Raw genomic sequence first — 18,867 nt, 5'->3', positions numbered from 1 at the left:
AAGGTATAAAAGATTGTAACATTAGATTATTCTATAAGTGTAAATGCTAATTTGTCATTCTATTTACTAGTAGTGCATATTTTAAGAAACCATACTTAAAAACATTTTCTTTTAATTACATCACAATCTCTAATACTTTAAGCAAGTCTTGAATGAAATCATGTTCACTTAAATAACCTAGTAAAATTAACTTGTAAACAAAAAAATTATGTAAGCAAAAATTACAGGAATTAAATGAACTAGTTTCATTGTTCAAACCTGATAAAATGAAATTTTCCTTATAAAAAAGTCACTCTGAAAAAAATCTAGAATATCTTTTATTGGAAAAAATGGGAGCATTCTACTGAGAAACTCTGAACACCTGAGTCATTCGATGTGGGGTGTGGTGCTACACACCAGTAATCAAACATTTGAGAGGTGGCTGCAGGGCCTCAAATTCAAGGTCAGCCTCAGTTATGTAGCAAGTTTGGGGTCAGCCAGGGACACACGGAACTCTGATTCAGAAGACAAAACAAGCAAGCAAATAAGCAAGAATGAGTATTTTTCTAGAGAATATTACAATCACCTAAGTGAGAGAAACCATAACATCCTTTCTAAATTAGAAAATGCAACGAATAGACAATAAATCCTGTGGCCTTAGCTTTGACTGAGGAGAATACTACATTAACTGAGTCTCACCAAGTGGGTGAGCCCACACAGACTTTCAGTGAGGTAAGCAGAGATGAGGTGTACATGACAGACATTGAAGAAAATTCTGGAGCAGTAGGGAACTGCTTACTGTGCACGTTCTACTGTGGGGAAACAGTGTTTCCCAAGAACAAATCCAAAAGGGAAGCCTGCCATGCGGTTCAGTCTCTGTCTGCTCCTCAGAGCCCCGGATCTCAATCTGTGTCTACTTTGTTTCTTCCATGTGCTTTAGGTTGAAGTTTCTTATTTGTTTGCCTTTCCCACAAGCTACATTCTCACTGAGAAGTAACTGTGAGGAAAAACAACCCAGAAATGCAGGATAGAGTAGGTAAGCAGAAGTTAAATGGACCAGCCACATGTCCAATCTTTAAGGGCAGCAGTCACCACACAAACAGCACAGAGATGACCTTTCTGTTCTTTCAGGGTTACACCACGCAGTCCTGTCCTGAAGGCTGCTTTGTCTGGTTATCGTCTTCTGTTTCTGTCCACTCTCATGCCACCAACGCCCAAAAGCCTTGCTGATATTACCACAGCTCTAGTTATTAGTGACAGGAGTGTACTATTCTGTCTGGAATGTTCCTTTCCATAGCTTTGAGGGCCACAGTGATACATACCCACATAGACATGAAAAGCACTCATCTCGGAAGTCATGTGGTGGAGGTAAACCTCGTTCTCACTTTCTGTCTTCACTACCATCATTCTGCTTGGTTTGGAGTTACTTACCAACATCTGAACCCCACTCTGACTCACTACTACAATATGTATTTTGAGAGAAGGCTGCTGTTAGATGCACACTGACACAAACACATCTGAGGCTCCTAACACTGTTCACAAGTATGCATACTTTAAAAAGTGAGAAGTATTTATGGGCAGTCATAGAACTTCATGTGTTTCTTAGCAAGATTTTTTTTGGGGGTGTGGGGACAAGACACATGGTCTTGTGTAATTCAGGCTAGCCTTGAGTTTGCTATAAAGTCAAGGATGGCCTTAAACTTCTGATCCTGAATTCTGGGATTCTAAGTATGTGTCACTGTGCTAGGTTTCTTTATATGGTGCAAGAGACTGAATCCAGCATTTCTCACATGTGAGGCAAGCACTCAATTCAGCAGTTCTAGCCCCACAAGAGATATTTTATTTAAAAAAATCATTAAAGATTATTTATTTGTGAGTGTGTGACTGAAAGGGTGAATATTCATGGGGCGGGGGGTTGTGGTGGAGAGGCATGGAGTGCCTGTGCACATCACCAGAGGACAGGAAAGGGTCAGATATTCTCGTCTATAACTCTCCACCTATTCCTCTGAGGCAGGGTTTCTCCCTGAACCTGGAGCTCACATTTAACTCTGCTGTACTGGCAGACAGCAAGCCTCAACAATCCTGCTTTGCTTCTCCAAAGCACTAGTACTACTGGCATTTGAGGGGCACCAGGATTGTTACATGTTTGCTAGGATCTGAATGCTGGTCCTCAGAATTGTGCAGTGCTTTTAACAAGTCTCAAGCTCACCATCTCTCAGCAAGGTATATTTGAGATACCTTAGATGTTAATAAAGATCAAATTTCTTTTTGGTAAAAGAAATAGAATGAACTAGTTTGCTTAAGCAGAAAGAGCTCACATGTCCCGCGAGTAAATCCAAGGCAGAGTAATCTCTGAATCTTTGCTGTTATAACTAAGTCCATGTTTTCTATTGAAACTTGCAAGAAGAGTTTTTCATATTAAACTTAAATGGCGGAGCCATGTCTGTAAGAGGTAAGGGGGAAAAGACAAAAACACCAAAAGGATGTAACTAGTTTATAAGACGAACAACCAAGTCTACATTAATATCATACACACGAATTCTTATTCACGCACCTGCAAGAACTCAAATACATCATACACAGCACAGAAAATATGAATACTTCTTTGATCAAATAAAGTTTATACTGCATGTATCAATGTTTAGATGTGCATAAGTAACTGGAAAGTTACATACAAGGTTCTTAACATATCTACCCTTGAGAAATGAAGTTTTGGTCAGAGGTAAAAATGGACTAATACTAGCTTCATTAAAAAAAATCTCAGGGGGTTGGGGATTTAGCTCAGTGGTAGAGTGCTTGCCTAGCAAGCGCAAGGCCCTGGGTTCGGTCCCCAGATCCAAAAAAAAAGAAAAAGAAAAAAAAAAAACCTCAGAGTTGACAACCAGCACATTCCTTCAGCATAGAGAGGGCGGGACCGTAGCTCCTGAACTTGGTTTACTGTTGCTGAGCACCTTTACAGAGCAGCAGACAATTCCATGTTTCCTAGCACCCACTGCACAGATGTCCCATAATTTCAACAAGTCTAGCAGTAAGTATTATTCACTCATCAACTGTGAAAAATCTGGAATTTCCCTGTCTAGGAAACTGAAGTATAACAGGACCCGCATCATGGAAGTCTTTGTGAGAGCTCATCAGTTCACATGTGAGGCTCACAGAACAGTATCTGTACCTGGTGAGCATTATTGTGTTATTTAATACTTTTCAGTTCTATTTTTACTATATAATTCTAGTTTATCTCTTGCTTGTATTTACTGCAGGTCTTAAAATAGATCTGCCCACCAGCAGTCTCTATCTCCTGATCCACTGCAGCACACATTGTCAACCACTGGGAGACACATGATCTTGTACAAAGGTCTTCAAAACTCACTCCTAATAAAGAACAACGTATGTTCTCAGCTACCATCCAATGGGCTCAGGGTCACGTTCTACCCCGCTCCCCACTGCTCCTCTGCACCAGGCTACTGCTCTTTGCACACATATACTGTCTTGGAACATGTCATCTATTCTTTCTTCAGTCTGAAATAATTTTTGCCAATTTTGATCTCAAGTTTCTATCTTATTAAGTCTTAAGTCTTAGAGTTGAAGGTACTTACTTTAGTCTCTCAACTGTCAGAGAATGTATTTAGTTCTAGAGAAAATTCAAATTGTTTCTTATAGCACACAAAACTGCATACAAGCACATATACACATGTATACATATACACAGACCGACACAAACACACACTCACTCGTTTCTGTGGATTTCACATTAAGTACCTGTGTCTGATTCTTAACTACATTGCTTTCTTAACCTATGTTTTAGTCTCTATATCTGGTAAATATCATCATAGGTCTTATAGAGTCTATTGAAAAGACTTGAAGTAGGCTAAGTTGCTAGTAGGTTCGGTTCACACAGCTTTTGAGAAGATTAGAAACACATAAAACCAACACAATGTAGCACAATGGCTGATACCCATCAAACAGAAGTTATTGTTATTTTCCCTTCAGAATAATTTCTGAAGGTGAGCAGGGAAATGCAAACTTGTAATTCCAATACTCAAGATGTGGAGCAGGGGATCCCAAGTTCATAGGCAGACCCATGTGACCCATCTTTAAAAAAAATAAAAAAGGGTAATACCTGTTTTTGAAAACAAAAATCCCACGTATTTATATATGTAAATGCTTGGGCACAACAATAGGAAAGGATGAATCAGCTGGATGCTCAGTATATACAGAATCTCGCTGAATGTGTACTTTATCTGCATGTGACTGTAAGCCAACGTTTGATATTCCCCAATGACAATGACAATGCTAATATAAATATCTATTTTATTTAAAAGGTACAGTACAATAAAACTCAAAATCAACTAATCTTAAAGCCTATAATTCTATGGTAGTACAACAGAAAAATAAACCTTCAATAGTGTAGGTTCAAAGTACCAGTCACTGATTAGTGAAATTTCTTTTTAGTGAAAAATAAAAACCATTATTTGAAAACTATACAAAATCTAACCCTTTGTCCTTTGCCCTCAGTTTAGAATGGGATCACTCAGAGTTCAGACTGTGTGCTCCAGAGAACATCATTTCAACATTCATATATTATAAAGACATCTCTTAACACATCGCTTAACACTGAACAGACAAATTTGGCATACACTGCATAGCCATGTACTCCCATTTGAAGGTTCGGCTAATAAAACAATAGACTTGTTTTTAAATAAGCCAAATGACAGTAAAATTCACTACAATCCTTTAAATATAGAAGCACAACTTAATTATAATACTGAATAAACCACTTTGAAATGAAGAGATTAATGTACTTCTTCATTTTAAACATTTTAAGGAATTTTCCTCTAGAAATCACTACCTTTTACTACTATAAAAACGTACATGTAGTAACTTCCTTATGCCACTTCCAAAAGATGATTTCAACATGAATCAACAGAAATAGTTTCTAAAGTAGGTCATTGCTATAGCAACCAGTGGGTGGTTTAGCATACTCCCATCACAATGACCTACTTTCTAGTCTGTGCTAGAACAGCTTATATAACTAGTATTTCTAGTTCTGTCTATAAAATAGTCTGAAAAAGGCAAGGGCACGATACAGCATAATCTCACTGCACTGAAAATAAGACACCATGAATTCACATAATACAGCCATCTGTTCTATGTTGGAGTTTCTACACTGTGTCATATACAGTCATGAGTGGGAAACCATACAATGTTGATCCTAGAAACCGGTTTAAAGAATATATAATAAAATCATTAACATCACATGAAGAACAGCTCCATATATTCCGTGCATATGAAAAAAAAAGATGTGGACCCACCATCATAAATAAAATAAAAATGGAGGTTTCAGTCATACCTCAAAGTATTTCATTAGAGATTTTAAAATTATAAATAGCAATTTGTATGTCTCTAAGTATGGAAAAGGATTTTTATATGCTCCATTTTCTAAATTTCTAACAAATTCTTAGTGCTTTCATTTATTCTGCTAACTGTAATCAACTGTAATACACATTTTCTTAACAGCCAATACTTAGCATTAAAATCCAGATGAAGTATACATCGTGAAGATGAATTCTGCACTTGTCAGGCTCAAAATTAAATGCAGAGCTCCAGAGACTTATATCAGAACAAAAAGTTGTTTTTACAACAAATGTTTTGCGATGCTTTTTTAAAATCCAAAACAAAATTTATAGATATGCCTCTCACAACTCCTCGCAAAGAAACCAACAGAGGCAGAACAGGGCTTTTCGTGTGGGTGCTCAGGTGTGACCCAAGAAAGTGATTATGTGTGCATTCCAACAGTAGAACACTCACTCGGCATAGTCAAGGCTCTAGGCTCAGTTCTCAAACATCAAAAATTAGGAAACTAAAGCGGTAATGAAGAGAAGTAAAGGCCAGGCCTGGTAGCGCACACTTGTATCATTTGAGCATTCTAGAATCCTAGGCTACGGATACAGGACTGTCTAAACCCAATGCCACCTGGCAAACATATTAAAACTGTGGCTGAAGAGATAAGACATTAGATAATAATTTTAAATTCGAAAGCTGCAAACCCAGCAGATTGGTGAAGTTGTGCCACTGGTATCTCAAATAGGATGTGCCCTATTGTTCTTGGTGATATGATTCCTGGAGCAATAGCATGATTTATTGAAGTTCTGAAGCTTCTCTTGATGTGCACAGGTAGTAAACGAACCCAGAAAATCTCTATATATAACAGAATTTCAATACCCCTGGTTTGATACACACTGAATTTAGACTTCCATTCAGAAGATGAGAAACTTTGTCTGGACTTAAGTCTGAGACTACACAATTACTGTCTGAGGCATCACATGCTATACTAAGGAGAGTATCTTACTTCTGGCTTCTCTTCAATAGTCCTCTAGCTTCCTTCAGCCATTTTAACAACTAAAACTGCCTCAGAACAATTTTAAAATGCCTTCCTTCCAATGAATGATAACTAACTTCATTCACAGTATATGAGAGCTAAAACCGTGATGCCAGCTATGCTGTCCACAGAACTAGGGAAGGTACTTGGCCGTGCACCACACACAGAAGTTCACTGCGACCTGTGTGATGAATGACAACTGGGCAGCACAAAGGTAACACTGACACTGGAAAGGCAGAAGGAAGAAGCAACTGTCTTCCCTCCTTCTCTAAGGTAGGGCAGATATTAAGAATTCAAGGATACAGTGAAAGTAAAGAAGAGCCTTTTAATATAATATAGTTAATGGAGGTGGAGAAAGAGACAGAGAATTACTAGCCACTGGCCAGCAATTTTTAACTAAGGCCATACTTTCCAATGCCCATACAATCCCTGAAATACAGCATAAGTGTTATAAATATCTACCAAACAAATTAACTATGTCACGTGAAGTATTTTAAAGCTTGACTCAATAGTAAATGGAGTAGTAGGACAGGAAAGGAATATCTGGTGCATGTTTATTTTTATAGGCACAAAGGTATACAACTCTATAAAATATCACAGTAAAAAGGCTACAGAGTTGAAAACTTACCATGTACATTTCCAAAACTCAGCTATGAAATGAAATAAAAATTTTAATTTGGGTCTAGTGAGATGGCTCAGTGAGTAGAGGCACTTGTCACCAAGCCTGAAGACATGAGTTCCATCCCTGGGATCCACATGGTAGGAGAGAGAGATTTCCTGTAGTTATTCTCTCATCTCCAAACATAGACTGTGTAATGTGTGCATGTGTATATGTGCAAGCCCATGCATGCACCCACGCACGTATACACACACACACACACACACACACACACACACACACACACAAGTAAATGTAAAAATATTTAGATTTTAAAAAGAATTTAAGGGCTAAAAGGATGGCTCAGCAGTTAAAGGCTAAGTTTACAACCAAAACATCAAAGAATTTAACATGACTATCTGACTCCAAAGCTGTGCTCTCTGCACTATCTAACACTACTTTTCTATAGGGCATGCAATAAAATATAGGGCATGCAATAAAATATTGAAGTGACTTAGGTTACGCCATCTTGTCCTGACTCCACCTGGGGCTACTTAAGCAGTTCTCAAACCTGTCCCGTGTGGACAGTCCTATCTGCCTTGGCAACACATTTGAGGTCTCTATAGCCTTGACGGTAGTCCAGATGTATTAACCAAAACACTGTAAACTAAACTAACTAAAGAGGTATATGTCAAAGATAACTGTCATGCTATGTCTGAAATAATGACTATGATCTTCCAGGAATGAACGTTCAAGGTTACTCTGGCCTTCACCTAACTTTGATATAAATTATGTTTTTTGCGGGTCCTGCCTTTTAAAATGAGGAACCCCTGAGCTTTGGCACCAAGAGACTCCGAGGCCTGCATCGCTTCTGGTTCCCGGCTACTAAGGGCTCATCGTGCTTAATTGGCTTAATCAGCATGGTTGACTGTATCTTTCTCCCATGAATTACTACAAGAAAATGTTTCAGAAAAACTAATCAGACAGCTTTAAGGATACAAGGATGACTGGAGCTGTTCTTTTTCCCCCGCAGTACGGGATGAGTACACACTGCATCAGTTCACTATTCGTTCCGTGACAAGAGAGCTGCAGTAGGAACTTACAGAAGGAAGGCTGTATCTTAGCCCACCATTCCAGACTTCAGTCCATGCGCATTTTGCTTAAGTTAGAGCACAAAGTTAGGGAGCATGAGGTAAAGCAAAAGGGCCCACCTTCTGATGGACAGGGGGCAGTCAGAATGAAAACATTGGAAAAGCCCTATCTCTTCAGGGCACATCCTACCCCTACCCCACCATGTACTACTTCTAGCCAGGCCTCACATCCTACTTTCTATTTCCCATTAATGCCATCAATGTATGAATCTATCAATGGACTAAGCCACTTATAAAAGCACATCATGATCTAAAAGCCTTTCAATAGTGTCACAAGCCAGAGAACAACACTTCAATAATGCCTAAGACACCATGGGTCAGGTAAATGGGGAGTGCCAATCAATCATGACACTGAAGCAGGAAAGGCAATCAGAGAGAACATCATGCCTAAATCAAGAACACTCATAGTGTGGAGAATGGTGGGGGAGGTGTTATTGAAAAAACATGACTATATCAAGCACCATTTCTAAAATAATGTGTACATCCCTCAAGTTTTACCATTTCAAAAGGCAAATGAAGCCTTTCACTAACCTTGTTGGCAGTACATTGGATTAAGATACTCTAACAGAAATAGCTAATGAGTTCATAAACAACAGAACTGAACATTTCTTAAAATAATTCCTTGGGCTGCTCTAAAAGCAGGATGCTAAAGTCAGCATTAGCCTGAGGATTTCTACAAAGCCCTGGAAAACTTGAGCTTAATCCAGGTTAAGGAAGACAGAAAATAAAAGCCCAAAGCTCCTCAGAAGTCAGGAAGCTAATAATAGACCTCCTTATCTAGTCAGAGCTTCCAAAACTCCACTCCCCATTCAAATGTAAATATGACAAATATGAAATCACAGAATAAGTCAGTGTAAAACACTGCCTATTTCTTCCCAGCCTTGGGAGGATATAAAGTTTTCCCTTGAGTGGAAAGAGTAAAACATCAAATTTACAGTGGGCAACAGTAGCACAATCAGAGTAAGCCCTGATCAGAGAAAGCAAACCACACTAAGGCACCACGTCAGTGTCACACTCTCTGAGGTGATGTGACAGGAGACCACTGTAGTAGTTTATGTTCTCTTGTGTATGTGTGAGTGTGTGTCGGCATGCATGTGTGTATTCTATGTGCATGCCTGGCGTTCATGGGATCAAAAAAGGGCACTGGATCTCCTGGAACTGGAGTTACAGACAGTAGTGAACTCCCACGTGGGCACTGGGAACTGAACCTGGGTCCTCTGCAAGAGCTCCAGGTGCTCTTAACCACTGACCCATCTCTCCAGTCCCAGGAAGACCATCTTTTTTTTTCTTTTTTTCTTTTTTTCTTTTTTTTCGGAGCTGGGGACCGAACCCAGGGCCTTGCGCTTGCTAGGCAAGTGCTCTACCACTGAGCTAAATCCCCAACCCCCCAGGAAGACCATCTTAATAGGACATTTTCCTAATCCTACAACTGTAGTCTAATCATGAAAGAAAAAAAATCAGACAAATCCAAACTTAGGTCCCTTCTTCAAAATATAAAAACAATATTCAAAACCATGAAGGTCATAAAAATGTATGAAAATCCTGAGAAACGGTTACAAAACAGATCAAAGAAATATTTACTACACCCAATGTTATACTCTGTATGGAATACTAGAACAGAAAAAAAAATGGTGAAATCTGAATAATGTCTAGACTTTAATGACTAATGTAGTCTCTCAGTTTTGGCAAAAAGATATATTACTATTAGAGGGAACGGGAGGTAATATATGAGTTTTCTATATGCACATTGTCTACTTATCTAAAATAATTCAAAATATGTTTTGTTGACAAATATCTGCCCTGAGCATTTAAGCAGTGCCACGTTCCTTGTAATCTGAGATAGCTAATCTCTCTATGCCTTCTCCTGCCCCCAGCACAAATAACAAATTCTTTCAGATTCTTAACTTGAATACATGCACAAAGAAATCTCACCACAAGTTCCACTGTAAATCAATCACAGAAAGAGGAGTAATTTGAGTTGTACACTGAGATATCTGAGAACATTTGAGAACTTTTTACAACCCATGAAAGTACTGACTCAAGAAAACACATGGATCTTTAGCAAGGTAACAAGGAGAAAGATTTAGGCAGGCTTTTGTGGGAAGGGAAGAGTTTAAAGAAGAAAAAGAAAACAGAAGAACCTGGAAAGGGGTGTGAGGCCATGGAGATAATGATTAAGAAAATGCCTAGAGCTGAAAAATAATGAAGAAATGTCTACATCTTGTTGAACACAACTCAAGCGGCCTGCCAGTTCTGCCTCACCTCAACACAATGCTGGGCTAACGAACTTTATCAGGAGCAGTGGTGTATTTACATCATTGTTTTGGAGGTTGGAGTATGAGAAGTTTGGAGTATGGGAAATGAGTCACATGTGTAGCTGGAAAGCAGACAGAATGAAAGGATGGGTGTGGATCATCTGTCCTCTGAGAGCACATTAATGACCAGAGCACTTCCTTCGAGACTCCACCTTCCCTAGGGCCCACTACCTCACAACAGCACCCACCTGTGGAGTCTTCAGCCATGGAAATTTGGGGAACACACAACCCAATGCCTAAACCCCAATAGGAGCTTAGAAGGAGAGATAGTGGCTTAAATACTTACTAGAAAGAAGAATTTAAATTAAGTTAGAAAAACAGCAGGAACCCCTAAAAAAGTAGAAAAAGGAAATTATAAGGATGTGAAAACAGAACACAAATTCATAGTAGAAAAAGGTCAAAGTTATCATATAAAGAAGCAATATAAGCAGGAATATAAAGGTAGTAGAAGAAGGATGGTGGCTTGTGCCTGCAACCCCAGTACTTGGGCAGCTGGGCCAGGACAGTTACTAGGAGTCTGAAGCCAGTCTAGGCTACAGAGTGGAACCCTGTCTCAAAAAAACACAAACAAATAAAAGTAAAACAAAAGAAAATATATAAACTTCTGGTAAGACTGATTAAGAAAATAAGACAGGGCAAAATAAGCAGTATTAAGAGAGAGGGAAGCATACTCTCGGATACTGATGACTTTAAATTAGAAGACAGTATGAAGAAACATTATGCAAATAAATTAAAAACTTAAGGGTCTGTGGGAGATGGCTTATCAGCAAACATGGAGACCTCATGCTGAGTCCCAGTACCGATGTGAAAGTTTGGCCCAGTACCGTGTGCCTACAATCCCAGTGCTGTGGAGGTAGAGACCCCTGGACTTGCTACTCGCCCTCAACTAGCAAACCCAGACACCCTGTCTCAAAAACTAAGGTGGAAAATAATGTTAAAAGACACACAACACGGGCCTCTGGCCTCCATATTCGTATGTCTTTCTCTCTCTCAAACACACACACTCTCAGACAGACACACACTCACTCACACACACTCACACACACATATAGACAAAAATAAAAAAAAACTTAAGATGAAGTTCCTTAGTACACATGACCTGAAGAAATATAAAATTTACCAAAATGAACTCAAGTGTAAAAGCAATGCATGAAATGATCCCAATACCTACAAGAACACCGATATCAAGGGTGGTGGAACACACTGAGGCAAGAGAATGGTTGAGACACTGGACCCGTGGGGGCTGCAAGTTAAGTAGGGGCCAGCCAGGATGACATCGCTGAGCAAAACAACACTCAGTGCACGCCTATAACCCACTACTCAGAAGGTAGAAACAGAAGGACCAGGAGTTCAAGGTCAGCCTGGCCACCATGAGAATGTCTCAAAAAATAGGGCTGAGTGGGTGAGAATCAATAGTTAGGAAATTACAAAGAAATCACAGCTTACAGACAAATTTTAAACATTCGAGGAATGGATAATTTTAATTTTACAGAGGTTCTTGTTTCATAACTAGGACAGATCAAAAACTAAACTTTCCTTATTCCTCTTTGATCTCAAAAAAGAAAATATAAAACAAAACCCACAGCTATTTATAATCTAGAAATCATATTCCTTGTCTATTTTTAGACACTCCTGTGTGTGACTCCACAAACTCAGGCTAAATCAAGTGTAATGTACACGCATAGGCTTTAGAGGACTTATATGTAACTCAATAGCATCTGCCTAATGTGTTCTTAAAAGCATGCTGTCCTAGATCTAGGTCTGATGCTTTCTGCAGTCTGTCTGTCTTTAAATTTCTGGCCTTGAGATTAATAGTAAAAAATAACTTCTACTTAAAAAAACCCTCCATGACCAGCATATGTTAACCACTCAGGTGTGCTGAAGATCTGACTAATGGCCAAGACCTTTTTCATATGAGAGTACTACAAAGAGTGACAGCCACATAATACCACCAATTATCCATTCATCAATCTACCAAAAACTCAGAGAGAGGACTCTGAATCACACACGCATGTGGTCTCTGGCCATAGAGAAAAACAACAATACCAACGACAACAACAACAACAACATATCCAGTGTTGCAAAGTCGGCCTGTTAGACAGTGTCTATCACTGTCAGATAGGGGTCTCTTTACAGACACACAATAATCCTTTGATATAAGTCACATTAAATTCTAATAGTGGACAACTGAGGCACATAAGAGCTAGGGAAATTTCCTATAGTAATGTGGCAAAGTCAGGACATTAAACCGTTATCAACTTGGTGTAAATGCCAACCACTCGAAGCACCATGGTAAATGTTAATGACTGACTTCTATGGAGAAGACTAAGACAGAGCAGGGACAGATAGAGGTGGGTATAACTTCAGGTGGGTATAGTATGTTGCTCAGTTTTCAGTGTAACAAATGCCTGAAGTAAATAAATTCCTAAAGGAAAAACGTTCTCTGGGCTCACAGGGTTGGAGGTTTCACCCCATGATCAACAGAGCCTGCTGCTTCTGTACCTAAACATGGCAGAAGTGTGTGCCTGGAACAAAATTGCTTTCCCTGTGATCCAGAAAGAGAAAGAGGAAGAGTCTGGAAGGTAAAGGTTCCACAGTCCTCCTCAAAGGTATACCCCCACCCAGTATCTCAAATAATTCCCACTGAACCCCCAAACTATTAAAGGTTCCATTAATTCCCATAGCTCTACTAGCTGAGGACAAAATCTTTTACATACAGGGTGGCCTTTGGGGACTTTCCAGACACAGCTGAGCCACAGAAAGGTTTACTGATGTTATGCACTGACCATCTAAACACCTGGTTTAGGAGGTGACGTTAGACTCTCCTTGCAAATACCCCATCTTAGTAAGCTTCACTGACTGTTGGAATAGGCTTGTATTGGTAGCTGCAGTAGTTACCAAATCATGAATTTTTACCTTGTTTGCATGGTAGCTCCAGGCAGTTACTCTCTAAATAGTACCTTTACTATTCCAGTTGCTTTGCTCTTACTGGGCTCTAAAATTTTGATCTGAGGAGCCTCTTTCACAGGAGAGGAAGAACCAGAGGGCTTGCCTCACATAACTCCATGGTATTAGGACAGCCTTGACAGATTGCAGAGAAGGTTGGAAAGTGAATAGCATCAGAAAGACAAAGCAGACAATGGTGAGCACTATCCCAGCATCCCTGATCTCTTTTTTTCCAGGCTCCACATTTCTAACTAGAGCAAATCTTAACAGTCTGCAAATCTTAACAATTGCTGCTCTTACAGAACACCACAGATAAATCATTAGGAAGTTCTTTGGTTCCCAGTTCTAGAGACTGGGACGTCCAAGAGTGAGAACAGGGGCACATCTAGGCAGAGCCTTCTAGCTGTGCAGAAACATGGCAAGGACATAGCAAGCACATGAGAGACAGTAGAGTTGGGCAGAGCTCACCCTTTTATCAGGTGTCAACTCTTGGGACAGCTTTCTCTGAAATAGAGCCTTAATTAATTCATGAGGTATAACCACAGGACCTACTCTTAAAACTCTAGCTAATACTGTCACAAATCAATTAAATTTCAATAGGAGCTTTGGCAGAAACACTCATTCCATAGTCATATTGTCACATGTGCAAACCATTACATCTAGGATAAGCAAGACCCAAATGAAGTCAGTGTATTCCAAGGTCTTTGTGTTGTTAGAGAAGTAATAAATGTATTATTTATTTTGGCTTTGAGAAGTCAGTTACATTTGCTGTTATTTTTAGATAGCACTAGAAGAACACTAAAATTATAACAATTACAGAATGAAGAAAAATAATATAATAGTTTTTCATCAGAGAAATACAAGTCAAAATTACAATGAAATATCGTTTTTCGCAACTAGAGTTCCTATTATCAAAAAGAAAAATAATAAGTTCTGGCAATGATAAGAAGAGATTTCTTCCTTATCATTTTTTTGTGGATTGAGGCAACATGGTCACTGTCGCAAATGAAATAATCCAGATATACTGAGATATTATGTAGAACCTAAAAAGGCTGGTTTCATAGGAATATAGAACAATGGCTACCAGAAGTTGTGAAGGAGAAAGAAAAAAGGGATAAAGGAGACAGGAAAACAGATATGAAGAACAGCTACATAGAAGGAATGGCCCCAGTGTGTAGTTGGTATCTATAGCTTATAATAATCATTATATAGTTCATAAAGAGATAAAAGGAAAGAATTTAAAGGTTCTCAACATAAAGAAATACTAGATGTCAAAAGTGTTAAGTATGCTGATGTGATTTGATTCTAACATACTACGGACTATTATGCCAATTTTTAGTTGAAAGAGGCTAGCATAAAACACTTAAAACACATAAAATAGAGCAAATGAAGTCAAAATATAAAAACACATGAAATACATAGTAAAGACATCTAAAACATACAGATGGATTTCTAACAGAAGAGAAAACAAGTCAGGGATGTATCCAAAAAGGTAATAACTGAAACATTTTCTAAACTGACAAAAGACACCAATACATGGGTTCAGAAAGCTGGACATATCCATAAGGAATATAGAGTGATATATGAACTGTCATTTACAATACTGTGTAACATCAGAGAAAGAATAGTTAATGCCAGACAGAAACAGTATGTCGCCCTCACAGGATTAATATTGGGAGCCACAGCTTCTACTACTCAGAGAAAAGATTTAACTGTGATCCTATATTCCAAACCACAGTGTAAAGAAGATGGGATCTGGTATGGGGGATACTTATGACCACCAGAAGTTCATATGCTAAATTCTTGAGTATCAACTTGTGGAACTATTGGAAGGCAGGAGAATATTTTGGAGCTAGGGCCTGGTCTTAGAAGGACTACTAAGCACCAAGGGGATACTTGTGACTTGACCTCCTCTCCTCTCTTCCCTCTTATGGTTTCCTAGTCACCATGAGGTCACCAATCACTTCTGCTCCCTGCCAAGCCATCTGACATTGACCTGTGTCCAATCTATGTGGCCACATAAACGGAAATCTCTAGAACCACGAGCTAAAGTAAAACTTCTTTGTCCTCTCGTTGATTCTCAGTGTTTTGGATCCGATGGAACTACCGCAGTACCTTCAGACAATGGAATGAATTGCCCCTATATCCTCCACTACAGTGTACTCTAAAGTCAGACCAGATAAAAGGAAAGTGGTCCCAGGTGGGAGATCTGACATGCAAGGAGGAATAAAGAACACGGAACATACTATGTACAGATGTCATCACTGCCCTCATAAATGACGAGAGGCCATGACACCCAAAACATAACACACACCAGGAGGTGAGTCACGGTACAATTTAAATGTATACTACTACCAACAAAGGGACAAATTATTAATTGAAGACCTGAATTTATAGGCACTGATAATAATCAGTGAATAGTTAACATAATGTACACTTTTCAAAGTATAATCTAAATAAATAAAAATTAAAACAACAGTAGATAAAGCAGCAGAACAGGAATGACAAAAAGAAACATAAAATAAGATAGAGAGCTGGAGAGATGGCTCAGCTGTTAAAGCACTTTCTGCTCCTGCAGAGGTCCAGGGGTCAATTCCCAGCACCCACATGGCAGTGCCTAACCGCTGTAACTCCAGTTTCAGGGGTCTAACACCCTCTTTGATCCTTCTTGGGCACAGCACACACATAGTGTACAGACATACATGCAGGCAAAATACCCATGCATGTAAAATATATAAATAAATAATTTTTAAAACATTACTTACATAAATCCAAATACCCCAGTAAGAACAAACATAAACAGGCTAATAGGAGCTTTACTAAAAATAAAAACTACTCAAACAACAAAAAAGGAAAAGTATACTAGTCACAAGAACATCTAAAACATAGGCCCTACAAGGCTGAAAAATAAAATATAAAAGTTTGTTATAAAACTATCAAAGAACTTGCCATAGTGGTATTAATTACAAATGTTAAAGAGATATAAAGTCCACAATAATGGACACTGGAAAATGCAATTGTCTATTTCATACATACAATTGTAATTCATAACAATAAAAACAAAGGCTTTGATTAGCCAGGTTAAAACATTTATAATATTATAATTGCAAATGTGTAAGGGAATAATTGACAGAACTTCACATTCAGACAGACCTGTGACTCTAGGCATTCTTTACTCGGATAACTGACTGACGTGGCTAATCTTCATTGCCAGTTTTGACAGGATTTAGAATCACCTAGGAGAGACTGTGAGACACATCTGGGTACAGCTGTATGTACATTTGTGGCAATGACTAAGGATGATTAGGAAGACCTGGTCTAATATAGGGGATTCTATCCCATGGGCTGGGACCCAGGCAAAATAAAGAGGAAAGGAAGGGTTGGCATTACCATCCCTCTTTCTGGTCTTCCATATATGAACTGCTATGCCATGCCCTCTTGCAACCATGGGCTAACACTTCTGTAACCAATTCTTCCCTTACATTGTTTCTGTCAGGATTCAGTCATAACAATGAGAAAGTAAAAAAATACATCATGATAAACACACCAAAACTCAGTAGAAAAGATCTGGATAATACAACTCTGGCCTAATTTAGAAAAAAGAAATCAAAGAACATACTCCTTAATACTCAGAGTGAACATGTGGAATACACACACACACACACACACACACACACACACACACACATTTGTATGTAGTATACATATAGGCCATTTTATCTGAGTATATGTTAGAGCATTAAAAGTCAAGTATTTATCAAAGAACTGAAATACTCAGCACATTTTATACCTTCTTGTGTTTAAACTGAAAAATGGTATTTAAAAGCTAACCAGAAAAATTTGCTTTATTTTGAGTATATGATCAAGAAAAATTTTCTAAATTGCTAATCTAAGGAAACAATTATAGTAAACTCTAGAAAATTATTTGGAACTTCTTTATTTTCCTTTTCTTTTATTGGATATTTTCTTTATTTACATTTTAATGTTATCCCCTTTCCCAGTTTCCCCTCTGGAAACCCCCTATTCCATTACCCCTCCCCCTCCTTCTATGAGGGTGCTCCCCTCCCCCTACCTACTCCCTCCCACTTTCCTGCCCTAGCATTCTCCTATACTGGGGCATCAAGCCTTCACAGGACCAAGGGCCTCTCCTCCCATTGATGCCTGGCAAGGCCATCCTCTGCTACATATGCAGCTGGAGCCATGGGTCTGTCCATATGTACTCACTGGTTAATGGTTTAGTCCTTGGGATCTCTGGGGGGTTTGGTTGGTTGAAATTGTTGTTCTTCTTATGGGGTTGCAAACCCCTTCAATTCCTTCAGTCCTTTCTCTAACTCCTCCAATGGGTACCCAGTTCTCAGTCCAATGGTTGATTGCAAGCATCTGCCTCTGTATTTGTCAGGCTCTGGCAGAGCCTCTCAGGAGACAGAGGAGGGTTAGTGATAATAAGACACTGCACTGGGCTGGTAGTTATGTCTCCTGGTGGAATGGATGCCTAGCATGTGTGAGGACATGGATTCAATCCCTAACATCAGTAAATAAATAAGGAAGAGACGATGACAACAAACTCCAATAGAAAAGAACAGTAATTTTAGTTCTCAAAAGATCTTTAACTAACATCTAGTCAAGATAAAAAGAGAAAAGGCATGAATAAAAACCACTAAAATGAACAAGGGCCAGGCTGGTGGAGCATGTCTTCCCCCCAGTATTTGTTTACTCAGTTTACATCTCAACTGCATGCAACCTCCCCTTCTCTCCCAGTCCCATCCTTACAAATGAGAAAGAGAAGCCCTCCTTGGGAAGGTGGTGCACATCTTTAATTACAGCACTGCACTCAGGAGGCAGAGGCAAATGGATCTGTGTGTGTTCAAGGCTGGCTTGGTCTACACAGCAAGTTCCAGACCAGTCAGAGTTACACAGTAAGACCAACATGCTTGCCTAAACATGAGCTGAACAAGGGCAACAACAGACATGCTAAGGGCCTACAGGGCCCCATCCTATATTGAGAACTACAGGCAACTAGGGAATGCTGAGAGTGGGAGAGACCGGCTTGCCCAAAGAAGAGCACACCTGTCGTTATCTGATACCAAGGGTTATTTCTAAAACTGTACATACAGTAACATCACACAGACCGCAGAGGTAGTATGTAAGCACACAAAGTGGATATAAATTCATACCCACACACATAATGTATATATGTATATATGAGTATAACAATTAATGAAAAAGAGAGGACATGGGGGAGAGTCAGGGATAAATTGGGGGAAAAGGAAAACATGATCAAAATATATTATATGAAAAACAATTTTTCTAATTAAGAAAAAGGAAAAAAGAGGCCATAAATTTTGAAAGAGAGAAAAAAACAGGTATATGAGGGAGGGTTTGTAGGGGAAAAAGTGAAGGGGGAAACAATGTAATTATATTATAATCCCAAAATGTAGAAGAAATAATTAAAAATTTTAAAAGCAAAAAGAAAATGAAAAGGGCAAAATGAGTATAGATGAG

At 38.9% G+C, this 18,867-nt stretch overlaps 1 protein-coding gene across 3 annotated transcripts in view; it reads right to left on the bottom strand.

Moving 5' to 3' along the window:
• Cry1 (cryptochrome circadian regulator 1) overlaps positions 1-18,867 on the bottom strand; it is a 64,266-nt gene that overhangs the window by 24,021 nt on the left and 21,378 nt on the right.

This window comes from Rattus norvegicus, chromosome 7 (genome assembly GCF_036323735.1).
Source record: "Rattus norvegicus strain BN/NHsdMcwi chromosome 7, GRCr8, whole genome shotgun sequence".
Taxonomy (NCBI): Eukaryota; Metazoa; Chordata; class Mammalia; order Rodentia; family Muridae; genus Rattus; species Rattus norvegicus.
Note: the sequence above shows the minus strand (reverse complement) of the source record. Positions and strands in the feature narration are given on the sequence as shown.